The sequence below is a fragment of the Lactuca sativa genome, chromosome 7, assembly GCF_002870075.4.
Source record: "Lactuca sativa cultivar Salinas chromosome 7, Lsat_Salinas_v11, whole genome shotgun sequence".
Classification (NCBI taxonomy): Eukaryota; Viridiplantae; Streptophyta; class Magnoliopsida; order Asterales; family Asteraceae; genus Lactuca; species Lactuca sativa.
Genome location: NC_056629.2, coordinates 148,158,280 through 148,172,359, shown reverse-complemented (window position 1 = coordinate 148,172,359; position 14,080 = coordinate 148,158,280). Strand labels below are relative to the sequence as shown.

At 34.3% G+C, this 14,080-nt stretch overlaps 1 long non-coding RNA gene across 1 annotated transcript; it reads left to right on the top strand.

Moving 5' to 3' along the window:
* Positions 1–11,024: 11,024 nt before the first annotated feature.
* Positions 11,025–11,956, top strand: LOC128127474 (uncharacterized). Its single transcript, XR_008225271.1, has 3 exons — positions 11,025–11,543; positions 11,605–11,688; positions 11,768–11,956. It is a non-coding gene; the product is annotated as an uncharacterized LOC128127474 (long non-coding RNA).
* The last annotated feature ends 2,124 nt before the right edge of the window (positions 11,957–14,080 follow it).

Genomic DNA, 14,080 nt, shown 5'->3' with positions numbered 1-14,080 from the left:
TAACGGGCGGGAGACTGTGACAACTGTCAAAATTCAAGATAGTTCTAGATTTGAATAAACTTAGTTGAACGTATAGGCACATACTAGACTTGGTAACTAGAATCTAAGTTACAACCTACTAGAAACTTGGAAACAAGTAGAATCCAAGGATAGTATACTTAGATTTCACATTGATATGTGAATTCTACAACTACTTAACTGTAATGACTATCCATACTCGGGTCACTCTTTGACTCGAACATCTTTTCATGAATCATATACACACATCATCCACTTGACCTAGTGGTAGAAATTAGGTTCGAGTCTCATAGGAACTTAAGTGAAAAATTGAAAACTACAACTAGTATACTTGATTCCTCAATTTCGCTTGAATCTCAAAACCACTACATAGAATGTCAATAAACCGATAAAATAAATTAAAAATATTATTTATTATTTGAATAAGAGTTATGAAACTCTAAAAGTTTCATGTTTCAAAATTTAATTAATTTTGATATCCAAAGACTTACAATCTCTTCAAAACCCTAACAAGCCCTAAATATTCAAATTTATAAATTTTAACACCCAAAATTCCATAAAATTTGTTATGAGCCACAAAATATCAATTTAATATAATCAAATTTAGGAAAAGATAATCAATGGAAAATAAAATTTAGATCATTGATATCTAACCTTATTCTGTAAGCCCAAAACCCAAATGTTATAATCAAATTCTTATTTAAAATGTATATTTTATAAAAATTTGGAAAAAGGTTTATAAAAATAAAAGGAAAATGATTTATATGAATAAAAGAAGAGAGAATGTCCCTCCTCTCTTACCTAAAGTCGTCCATAGTCTTCCTAACACACATAATCAAATTTCCAAATCCACACTCCACCTTCTGTCATCACTCTCTCATTTCTCTCTCACATTTGATCACTTCATCTTTTGTCTATTCTCCTTCTCTCTTAAACTCACGAATTATATTCCAGAAAATGAGTCCAAAACCACACCTTAAACTCTAAATCTTCATCATTTGAAGTATTCTTGAAGGTAATCCTGAATTTTCCTTCACATTTTTTCCATGTTTTACATGTTTTCTTGCATTTGCTCTATCTTCTGCTCCATTCTAATGAAAGATAATGAAAACATAAACATACACACACACACACAAACACTCATGGTTTTGATGATGAAGATGGTAGGATTTCACCCAAAAACAACATGTATGTTGTAAATGGTGAACTCCCATGACCAAACCTAAGTCAAATCAACATAATGCACTTTTCTACAAGTATTGGTGGAAAATCACCACATGAATCCTATGTTTTCTTTCAAAAACCACTTTTAAACATTTCAAACTCATGAGTGGTCTTCAAACCAACACGCATGTGATGATCTTCAAGCTTAGATGTTAGATGATCAAAGTTTGTTATCAAACTCTTTCAAATATGTTCATAAAGGATTTATTCCTAAATAAATATCTAAAACTTCTTTTCTATTAAAATTCGGTTTTTACTAGAATAAAAACAACAAAAAAAGAAGATCCATAAATTTTCAAAAAATAATTCATTTTTCTCTAATTATTATAATTATTTCAAGATAATAGAGCAATAATTCATATAAAATACTTTCTGAGGTCCATAAATCTAGAATAAATTCATGGATGACCCTTAAAGTTTATAAACATCTCTCATGAAGGTTGGATGATTTTTCTCTTATGTATGCTATTTTTGTTCTATTTTCCCAACATTAAACATTCATAAATCCAAAAATAGAACTCCATTATTTACAAATCACTCTTGATAATTTTCCAAATTTATATACAACATCAAATAATTTAACAAAAATTTTCAGGAATTATGCTAACTGTTTACTATTTTTTCTAATTTTTATTTATTAAATACACATAAATTATGAATATCAAACTCCTATATATGAAAATCACCTTTGGAATTCTTCCCAGATTATATATGATTAACAAAAGTGGAACACCAAGTTTGGGAAATTTTACATACTGTTTTCTAATTGTCTTCATTTTTACTAAAATAAACATAAAAAAAAAACATAAAATCAGGATACACTATTTGAAAAATAATTTTGGTATTTTTTGTAGATTATGTACACTGTATATGAAGTTTACAAAAAGTTTTGAATTTTTCCTTAACTGATTAATAATTATTCACGAATTAATGCTTATTTAAGTGAATAAAACAAAGAAAATATCTAAACTATTTTGAAACCAACTTTTATACTTTTCCCAACTTTTGTATATGTAATAACACCACTACAAAAGTTTTGGGAATTTTTGAAACTTTTTTCTATTTATCTCTATTTTGATTGAATAAATACAAAAAAATCCAAATACCCATGTTAAATTGTTTGAAAATCCATTTTTATATTTTCGCAGATTATATATGTTGCATATCAGTAATGTACAAATGTTGGGAAATTTTGTTAACTGATTGATATTTTTCATGAATTTATATATATATATATATATATATATATATATATATATATATATATATATATATATATATATATATATATATATATATATATAGTGAATTAAATGTAGTTAAAATGGTTATACATATCTATTATCCATAAAAATTTATCTGGAAGTATTTTAATACAGTTAGAACGAAAATTAGAAGTTTAGTAATTTTTATTAATTGTTTAGTATTTTTCATGATTTTATGATTATTCAAGAAATTAAAATGGTGAAAAATAGCTTGACAAATCAAAAATGAAAGAAAACTTATCTTAAGATCTTTGACTTCAATTAAAATAGAAATGCAAAGTTGGGAAATTTTGGAACTAAATTGACTTAGTTTTTAAATATTTAATCATTGGAACACCTCCTAAAATGTTAAATTTTAACATTTCGATAATGGGAAACTTCAATTGAATTTGTTCTACAACAAATTGATTCATAGAAATCTAAATTTCATAGAAAAATGCTTGTAACCTAACAATATTACATTTTGACACAATATTGGCATAATTCTATTGTAGTAGTAAATATACTAGTATTAGATTTTGGCTAGAGACTCACTAGCGTATACCATTATTTTAGGAATCAGTAGTGGAACAAGTGGAACGTAGTTCAAGGCACAATTTGCATCATCTCAATGCATTGTGAGTATTCACGCCTCCCCTATTTTCGGTTTTTACGTTTTAGGGTGGAAAAACATGTCCGAAAAACTATTTATTGTTCGTTGTAAGTAAATTTATTTGTATCAAACTTGATTGCTATATTTTGCTATGTATGTCCATGCAACATGAAACATGAGGCCTTATCGTCTTCAGTCCCTTCCCTTACACTTTACTCCAACCATTAACTCTTTGAGCCAATAGTCATTATGGATAACACTATTAGGAATTGACAACTCCTCACTCGCCCGATTGCTGGAGTGCATGATACCATATAATCTATGGAACAATAAGCATAGATCTTGATAGGGCATCATTCATAGGCTTGGTTGTGAACTCATTGTATGCTCATATACATACAAACTAGCTTACTTATTATAGCAATGAACTGTGTTTCTTATTATAGCAACAAACTTTTACTACTGTAAACTTATACCCTTGTTTTAGAAATGAAAATTTATCTACTTGTAACAACGAACTTGTTTACTCATCATAGCAATGAAACTTGTTACTCGTTTTAATAACGAACTTTATTTCCCATATGAATCTAAACATTGCACATAGAGACACAACACTTGTACGAGCATTTACATGTGTTGTCTCTCAAATACATTGTAATTTACTTTAATACGTTGTTCAAACTCATTATATATTGTAATGCTTTTTAATACTATGGTTAGTATTGTCTTTTAACTTTTGCTATGAGACCCTTTGTATTGCCACGCCTCGTGTTTACGTTTTAGTGGGGTATGATACAATCGGAGGTTATTGACTCAATGTAGAAAGGTATGGGTTCTAACATTCGGGGGTGTTAGACAAAGGATCTTAGAGGAGGTGCACAAGTCCAACTTCTATATTCATCCGGGAGGCACAAAGATGTATCGAGATCTGAGATTCAGTTATTAGTGGCCCTGCATGAAACGGGAGGTTGCATGGTTTGCTGTGCTTTGGTTGACCTGTAGGAAGGTCAAAGCCAAACATCATAGGCCTCACAGCAAGGTTCAATCACTACCTCTTCCCATGTGGAAATGGGAACAAATCACCATGGATTTTATCACGAAGTTACCTAGGACGGTGCATGGTTTGGATTCCATTGGGTTATTGTGGACAGCTTGACTAAGAGTGCACATTTTATTCCGATTTTCGAAAGTGTCTTCGCCGAGAAAATAGAATATATATATATATATATACATATATATATATATATATGTACGGGAAGTGGTGGTCAGGTACGGGGTGTCGGTATCTATGGTCTTTGACCGTGATGTCCGTTTCACCTCCAAATTCTAAAGGAAGTTTCATGAGGAGGTGGGTACTCAATTGCATTTCATCACCACTTAACATCCCCAGACTTATGGTTTGAGCGAGCGGACGATTCAAACGCTTGATGATATGCTTCGGGCATACGTATTAGATTTCGGAGGGAGTTGGGATACTTACCTTCCACAAGTAGAATTCTCATACAATAATAGTTATCATGTTAGTATTGACTGTCCCCCGTTTTAGATGTTTTATGGTCAGAAGTGTAGGACTCCAGTTTGATGGGGTGAGCATCGGCATCGAGTAATGGGAACCACTAAAGTGGTGATTAAGACCACTGAGTTGACTTAGCAGGTTCATGATATGCTAAGGGTTATGCGGAGATGCCAGAAGAGCCATGCTGACCGGCATCGATCAAGTCTTGAGTTCCAGGTGGGTGATTTTGTGTTGCTAAAGGTGTCACCTTGGAAGGGTTTCATTCCGTTTCCGAAGAGGGGCAAGTCGGGGCCCCGATACATTGGACCATTCAAGAATTCTATCTGAGTTGGCAGGGTTACTTATCGGTTGGATCTTCCGAACGAGCTTAGTCATATCGATAACTCCTTCCACGTGCCTCAGCTCCGGAAGTGTGTTTCAGATGAGATTGTTGTTATTTCTCTGGATGATATTCAAGTGGATTGGAGCCAGAATTATGTGGAGAACTCCATTGAAGTTTTGGATAGAAAAACTAAAGCTCTTCATAACAAGCTGGTAAAGCTGGTGAAGGTGCAATGGCAGCACCAGAAGGGTTCTGAATGGACTTCGGAGCTGGAGGACGAGATGCGAGAACATTACTCGGATCTATTTGCACCAGCGGACTTCGAGAACGAAGTCTAGACCAAGTGGGGGAGAGTTATAACATCCGAGATTGATCAGGTTGGTTTTTAACTTTTGGAATTTGAGTTTATGGCATTATTGATCCCATAGATTGGAATCTTAACCTCTTTGAGTACGCGAGGCGTAACTCTTATTATGCTGGGAGTTGAGGACTCCGGGTGCATACGTTCGTACGTATCGTACGCTGGGCGTATGTAGCTTAGGCCAAAATCCTAGTGATTAGGGCTTGTGCACTTTCTAAACCCCATTATGGCCCAAGGACCTTCCCTCAACATAGCCTCCACTATCATTTCGGCCCTCTTAGCTAGCTGTAGCCATTTTTGGACATCCTAAGCTTCGTAGTGATATTTTGAGCTTCTTTGGTGGTGAAGAAGGTGGTGAAAGAAGAAAGCTTTGTCTCCAAGACTTTAAATCCATCATTTACTAATCAGTTGGCACCACATTGAGGTATAAAGCTCAAATATTTGCTTGTGTTTCCTTAAGTTCTTGGTTGAGGATAGATTTCCCCTTTTGACCTAAAAGGCCAGATATTGGTAAGTATGAGCTACTCTCAAGCCTTTTAGTTGCATTTCTAGTTAGGATCTAGTGTCTCAATGCTTAAAAGTGCAAGATTGGAGGTGGTTTGGTCGCCATTCTTGAGATAAGACGTAGGAAAGGGCTTATGAGACATGATCTTTGTTTTTGGATCTCCTAGTAGCCATGCAAGGGCTTAAAGTTGGCAACTTTATAGCCCTAGAGGTCTTAATGGGTCCAGATCTGAGTTTTGGACGTAAAATCTAAATGCAATAAGTCCTTGCATGGATTGTGGTATAGCTGGTGTGTACACCGCGCGTACACCCTTATATGTTGTGTGTATTGCCTCCGACTGAGGTACGTTGCGCATATCAGTGTGTACGTCGGGCGTAGGGTACATGTAGTCTTGTTAAGTGTTTGGCTCAAATCTTTGGGCCTTATGTGGGTTTTTGGGGTTTTAACCGTGGGACTGAGCTTTTGGATCAGTGGGTAGTGCAATTCATCATTGGATCATTAGTAGCTTAGTTGGGACTTTTGGGCCTTGTGGCTGCTAATGGTTGTGGACTTTGGATGCTAGGCCCATTAGTGAAGGAATGACCATTGCGCCACAATGGAGGAACTTGGACTTAGATTTCTGGGCTTTTTACTTAGGGTAAATTATAATCCTAATTTAGGGTTATTTGTATTGTTGTTCAGTGTGAGGTTTCAGACTGTTGGGTGAGCAGCTATTGTGTTCAACAAATTGGGGTGACTCTTCTCACTATACCTATGGGTTGAAGGCACCAAGGCCGGCCCGTTAATTTTTACAAGATGTTAGTAATTGATTATGTTATGGTTTCATTGACTTCTGTGTTGACTTCTATGAAGACCATGGGGGAGCCCATGGCACTCGGCAAGACCTTGGGGGAAGCCCATGGCACTGGGATACAAGACCATGGACGTAGCCCATAACAATCTAAATGAATACCATGGAGGGAGTCCATGGCAAACCAATGTTTGTGTGTTCATGGAAATATATGGTTATGTGATTATATATTTTTTGGGAAACTCACTAAGCGTGCGCTTACAAGTTTGTTGGGTCTTTCGGGTACTTCTAGTTTTAAGGGCAAGGGTCTGGCTTGATGGCGCAGCATGTACTCCCCAATATTATGTACTTTGTACTTGAATACCTTAATCTTTTAAACAATTTAGTTATGTAATGGGATTTTTTGAAACAAATGTGGTTGATATTGTTAATTTTTTAAATGAAAATTTTCCTATAAATTTTGGGTTGTTACATACATAGTACAAACCGACAAAACATTCTATGGGCGACATAATGCTAAGTGTATGACAATTCTGATACTTAAAAGACTTACTGGATTTGCCCTAAAAACTGCTACATCAAATAACGGAAAAAAGCATTAAATGCTTGTACATACTCAAATTTCGGAACATCTTCATCTCGGATTCAAAATGACTTCAAAGCTCTTCACATCTCCGACTAAGGAATTGTCTTTGGATTTGCTTTGGTTCGGATTGCTAGATGTTCACTTCTTATGTATTAACACCATCCCCACCATCACAACCGCCACCACCACCACCAACTCTGAAATTAACCGACACCGCTACTACTACCTCCATCACTTATACCACTGCCACCTCTACCACTACCACCTCTTCTGCCACCGTCATAATCATATGATTAATCAATCTGTGAATAGACATATATGTAAAATCATTTATGATTATGAATATACATATAAACATGTATAATGATATATGATTATACCTAAATTCCATATAATCATTTATGATTATGTATACCCTACTGTTGTTGGTACGCTGGAGCGTTAGAGCAACAAATGAGAAATATGTAGCTGAGTTATTGTGCGCACCAAAAGATTTGTGAGAACTTGCGAACTCATACTCAACTCATCAATTTTCAACACCAAAAACATTAATATTCTCCAAATGGTTCGTCTAAGCCATATATAGGCTCAAAAAAATCTAACAGTTTTTTATTTATTTTTGAATTTTATATGTATGCAGAATCAACAGTAGTATGGACTGCTGATGAGCACAATCAACAACCATATGGAATGCGGATGTGCACAATCAGCAGCAATATGGATTGCTGATGAGAAATCTGTAGTCCATATGACTGTTGATTGTACTTATCAGCGGAATTGAAATATCATCAAGCATTGAACCTTTGAAGCAGAGATATAACAGGGATACGGCAGAGCCTCTCCGGGTAGAGAGCACTCAAAATTGTTCGAGATTCTCTGGTTATTGAGTCCTTGTAGAAGCTGAAATATCATCATGTGAGTGCAGTTATGATCAAACCATAGGTGATTGAAGTATAGATATCTGAACCATGTATACCTCTTCTGTGATGCGATTGTACGCTTCCTTTAGTAGGGAAAGAAGGGTTATTATCGTACACAGGTGAGTACAAAAAACCTTCGAGCCAGAAGTCTAAGGGTCGAGTGTTGATAGGAAACTTATGTTAAGCGATGTCAAATTTCTTCGGGGCTGATTTGGGAACTTTAAGGGGGTGTTTGACTTAGTTTTTCACAGCCTAAAAGTTCCTTTTGGAAAAGAAAAAAAAGTAAAAGATGTTTGACAAAATTAGTTTTAAAAGCTTCTTTTAGAGTTTTTAAACAAGGAAAAGAAACTTTTTGGAAAAGTCATGAAATCCTGACTTTCTGTAACTTTTTTAAAAAAGACTTTTGGGCTGTGAAAAGCTAAGACAGACACCCTCTAAGTGAACTTTAAGCTAAAAAAAATAAAAATAAAAATAGAAAAATAAAAAAAAATAAAAATAAAAAATAAAATTGGTGGCAGAGATGAAATATATCCTTGAATCTCATATTAAACGGCCAAACGCATTTTTTTTATCAAAATTTCAAATAATTTATGTTTTTTTAAGATGCTTCAAAACATGGTTGGACATAATGTGTGTACTCTAAATTCCACGGTTTCCAATCACATATCTTTTTATGAGTTCATAGATGTACTTTTTAATAGGTATTCTAATTGTTAAAGGATCATTTGTCTTTCGAAGCAAAAATGTTTGAAGTCTGCAGAATATCTCTGCAGCTTTTTGTAGCAAAACAGGGGACCAAACGGTTGCAACATGTAATAAAAAATCTATTTGTTTTTTATCTCTGCAGACTGCAGCAATAAGTTAAAATAAAATATGAAGGGGTTTGAAGCAGAGGGTCAAATGTTGTGTCACGCAACACACACGCAACAATTTTTAAGTTGCAAGTCTTCTGAAAAACAAATATTTGTGAATGGTCAAATGTTACATGTGTGCTACACGGCGTAACAGTGATACGTTTTTAAAAAAACAAACAACATCTAATTAAAGTCAAGTAAGCTACCACAACTAACTTTCTGTGGTTTTTAAAATTATTAAAACAAAGCGTTGTTTTATTAGTTCCACTTCATCATACAAAATTTAATGCAGTCGGTACAAACATCCTATTACAGCTTTGGTTGCACCAAAACATCTCGTTTGCATGCATATTTTAATAGTCTCTACAAACATGCTATTACAACTAACTTTCTAGCATTTTTAAAATTACTAAAACCAAGCGTTGTTTTATTAGTTCCACTTCATCATACAAAATTTAATGCAGTCTGTACAAGCATCCTAATACAGCTTTGGTTGCACCAAAATATCGCGTTTGCATGCATATTTTAATAGTTGTAATATGAGCATTATCTACAGAACGACAAACTCTCATTCTTTTTTTATTTTACTTTAAGCATCGATAAACCTTAAGCATTAAGCAGAAGGTACCAAATTTGTGGAGAAATTAGGTAGACAGATTTACTTTGTGTTTGACGAAGCATGGTAATATGCGGAAGAAAACAAGCTCTGATAACGAAAAGAAACATGTATGTAAGGTTTTGAAGGATAACGTAACCTTTTTTTGATTTTTTGTTGTTTCTTAATGATAACACATATTTGTAGGTATTGTTTAAGAAACGATGCTCGGAATGTAGGAACGAGTTGGTAACTATTTTGCCCGTGCACTACAAGCAATATACACTATTACCGGCGACACTAGATATTGTCGCCGCTAAATCCCATTGTCGCCGGTAAAGGGTTGGCACCCGGATCCATGCTTTCCCCATCTGTTATTACATCTGAACCGTTCGATAAGATATTTAATCCAACGGGTGGGGTGTCTTATCCTATCTAACCTAATACCGACGACATATTTGTTGCCGCTAAAGAGTTAAAAAAGTCGCCGCTAATAGTTAATGAAAAAACACGCGGTATCCTTCCCTCCAGTTTGTCGCCGCTATTGCTAAAAGTCGCCGGTAAAGCTCTACCTGTCGCCGCTAAAGGTGTCGCCGCTATTGCCTCTCGCAGATAAAAAAAAACGAACGGCGAACCCTCATTTCTCCATTTGCTTTCTGTTTGCTGCGCTTCTTTCCTTCGCCATTTCCAGCTTCTTCCGATTTTCACTTCTATTTGCTTGTTCCAAGAAAATTTCTTCCCACATTGTGTCCTATTAAGAATCTAGGTATGGTTAAAGCTTTTGGAACCAAATTTCTAACTCCATTTCTTCAACAAAGGTAAGTTGATTTTGTAATTTCCTTTTCAATTTGTATGTTAATTTCGATTTTTAGGTTTATCTAGTGATTGAATGGTAATAAATTGTTCATATATTTGTTTTTGGTGGTGTTGTTTTGGATTAGAAGCAACTTTCTCCCCACATTGTTCCAAGTAAATTTCTCTAGGTGTGGTTAAAGCTTTTGGGACAAATTTCTAACTCCATTTCCTTGAAGAAAGGTAAGTTCATTTGCTAATTTCACTTTTAATTTGAATATATGTGAATTTGTTGTATATATGCCAATGTATGTGTATTTCATGTATATATGGTATATGAGTATTTGGTAAAAATGATATGTATTTGTTATAAGTAGGATGTTATTGTGTGTATATGAATGTATGTATGTTTGTTGTAAATGTGGTATATGATTGTGAAACTTTTGTATTTGGTATAAATAGGATGTTATTATCTATATGTGAAATTATGTGTATTTGGTTTAAGTAGGATGTTATTTTGTGTGTATATGTATGTATTTGTATTTGGTGTATATGTGGTATTTGTATGTAAAAGTATGTGAATTTCATCCTCTTATGTATTATGTAAAAGTATGTGGTTTTGGTATAAGTAGGATGTTATAATTTAAAAAAAAAAATATATATTGTTATAATTTGAAAAAAAAAACAAAAAAAAAATTATAAAATTGTTTAAAAACTTATATACAAAAACTAGAAAGTTTCTAGTTTTTACCCAAGCTAACTCCAAATTAATTAACCAATAAGTTATATAGTTAACTTATAATCCTCAAATTAATTTATAAGGTTATATTTCCATAACCAATAATAATCGGTTAGCATAAAAATAGGTTAAAGGATGCTATAATTGATCTCAATCAAATGTACCTGGATGCACAAGCTAATCTATTGACAGAGAATTTTCAAGCAGCCTTGTTAAAAGATTATCGAGAATGTAAAGCCGACGCAAAAGAATATTTCAAGATGGTCGGAGGGTATGAAGATATCCCGAGAGCATTGGCCAATCCTTCGGATGGTGTGCTTGTTGACAATTGGGCGAAGACAGTTGAGTATTTTTAAACTGACGAACACATAATTGCTTCAGAAAGGAACAAAAAAATCCGTGAAAAGCAAACAAATGTGAATCGTGGGGGTTCGAGCTCATATAGAAGTACTTGCTATAAGAAGGTACTGTACAACACATGTAATTATTTATTTAAAATATAATATAATTTTTCTCGTTAAACAGAACCTTAAGAGAGTGGAAACATTTCACAAAGCTCATACCGATAAGAATGGTGTATTTGTTACTGCTGAATTGGAACAACAATATGTAAGTATTTAATTATAATTTTATCATATATTTAAATGTTTATTTATACTTAATTGTTACTCGCTTTCTGGAGTTACAGAATCGGTTAGTTGAAGAGCTGTTAGAACAAACTCAAGGTGAAAGTGAGTTAACACCCGCTCAAGAAAGAGCTACATTTGAGAAAGTATTAGGAGAGCGACGTGGCCACATTAGAGGCATTGGACGCAAACCTTCTGGTCTCCCGACGATTCCACAGCCTTCGCAACCATGACAACCACCATCACAACCATCACAGGTAAAATAACAATCTACTTTAGCATCGTAAAATGCATGTTGATTTGATAGTTTTGGTTTTGTGTTGATTATTTGCTAAAAATTTTGGTAATTTGGTTTTTGTCCCAAGTGCAAGAAATAGCAATGTACTTTTGTTTTCTATCTTAGTTTAAAAATAGCAATCTACTTTAGCATCATAAAATGCATGTTGAATTGGTAGTTTTGGTTTTGTGGGGATTATTTGCTAAAATGTTTGGTAATTGAGTTTTTGTCCCAAGTGCAAGAAATAGCATTGTACTTTGGTTTTCTATCTTTGTTTAAAAATAGCAATCTACTTTAGCATCGTAAAATGCATGTTGATTTGGTAGTTTTGGTTTTGTGGTGATTATTTGCTAAAATGTTTGGTAATTTGGTTTTTGTCCCAAGTGTAAGAAATAACAATGTACTTTGGTTTTCTATCTTAGTTTAAAAATAGCAATGTATTTTGATAATTTTTGTTTATGTTTGACGATCTAACTTATAAGTTTATATATATATTGTTATTAATTATGTAGTTGGAAAATCTTCGTGCAATGCTCGCCGACCCGGCATGTAGGGATGAGCTTTATTCGTTTTTTCAATACCAAAATAATCAAGGAAACGATGGGAACGACGATGATGTTATGTAAGGATGGGTTTTATTTGCATATGTTGTCACATTTTGCTACTTGGTAGATTGTAAAAATTTTGTTGTTTTGCTACTCGGATATTATGACTTTTGATATTTAATTGTATTTGGATGTTTCTTTGTAATTTGCATTGACACTATTGTGTTTGATATTTAATAGGATGTTTGTTTTGTAATTAGCGTCGGCACTATTGGTTTTGATATTTAATCGAATATTGTTATTACCGGCGACATTATCACCGGCAACCAAAATCATTAATTAAAAAAAAATTAAAAAATTGAAAAAGAATTACCGGCGACAGAAGTTATTACCGGCAACACTTTTACCGGCGACAGAAGTCATTACCGGCGACTAGCTTATTAGCGGCGATAGAGTCAATAGTGGCGACTTTTATCATTAGCGGCGACAAACTGATCAATAGCGACGAAGCAGTAGCGGCGACTCACTACCGGCGACGCGTCATTGCTATTAGTATTACCGGCGACTTTTATCGCCGGTAATGGCCTTTTTCCTTGTAGTGGTGTCCCACGGATGGCACCACTTGATGTTATCTGGAAAAATCGTCATGAGGTTGATTGAGTCGGGATGTCGAATGTGTTCTGCGTTGCCGACAGCGAGCCCCGATTTGATAAACGGGATCATTAGAGTCACCACTGGACTTGCATCCTGGGAGCGGCCTCGGACGATTAAGTTAGTATCAATACGAAAAATATGGGTCGGATCCTTCAAGTGGAATGAAACCGATTGTATGTATGTAGAGAGATAGAGTTTCGAACTTACTTTAGGATGTCGGTTGAGAGAAATATATAGATAGTCGGATGTACCCTTTTCTTAGAGAGGAAGTTCAATGGTTGGCCATGAGCAGACAGAGGTGATTGGTGTAATTTATGCCTTGAGAAAGAGCACACAAGAACTACCGAACCTTCAAAACGATCGAACTGTTGTGAAATGGCGGAACCTTCGGGAAATGGAGGAACTGCCCAAACCGTTAGAAAAAGGCCGAACCATCCGGAAACGGCGGAACTGTCGGAAAATAGCCGAACCATCGGGATGGCCGAAATATTGGGAAATGGCCGAACTGTCGGGAAATAGTCGAACCGTCGGGAAGTGACCGATGATATATATATATATATATATATATATATATATATATATATATATATATATATATATATATATATATATATATATATATATATATATATATATATATCAACACTAATCGACATAAAATGACTAATATACATGTGTCTTTTATTTTTACTGTTTTGTTTATTATTTAAATTACTAAAAGAAATTGTTCTATATACCCTCCAATGAATGAAGGCACATCTCACTTAGAGGAGCAAGTCATTGTAATCACTAAGCTTCATGAACCCGAAATTTCCATGGAGGTCTAAAAGACCTATTAACTTTGATGATTACATAACCTACCTTAATGAAGCTGATATGGATATAAGAAAGTGCAACGA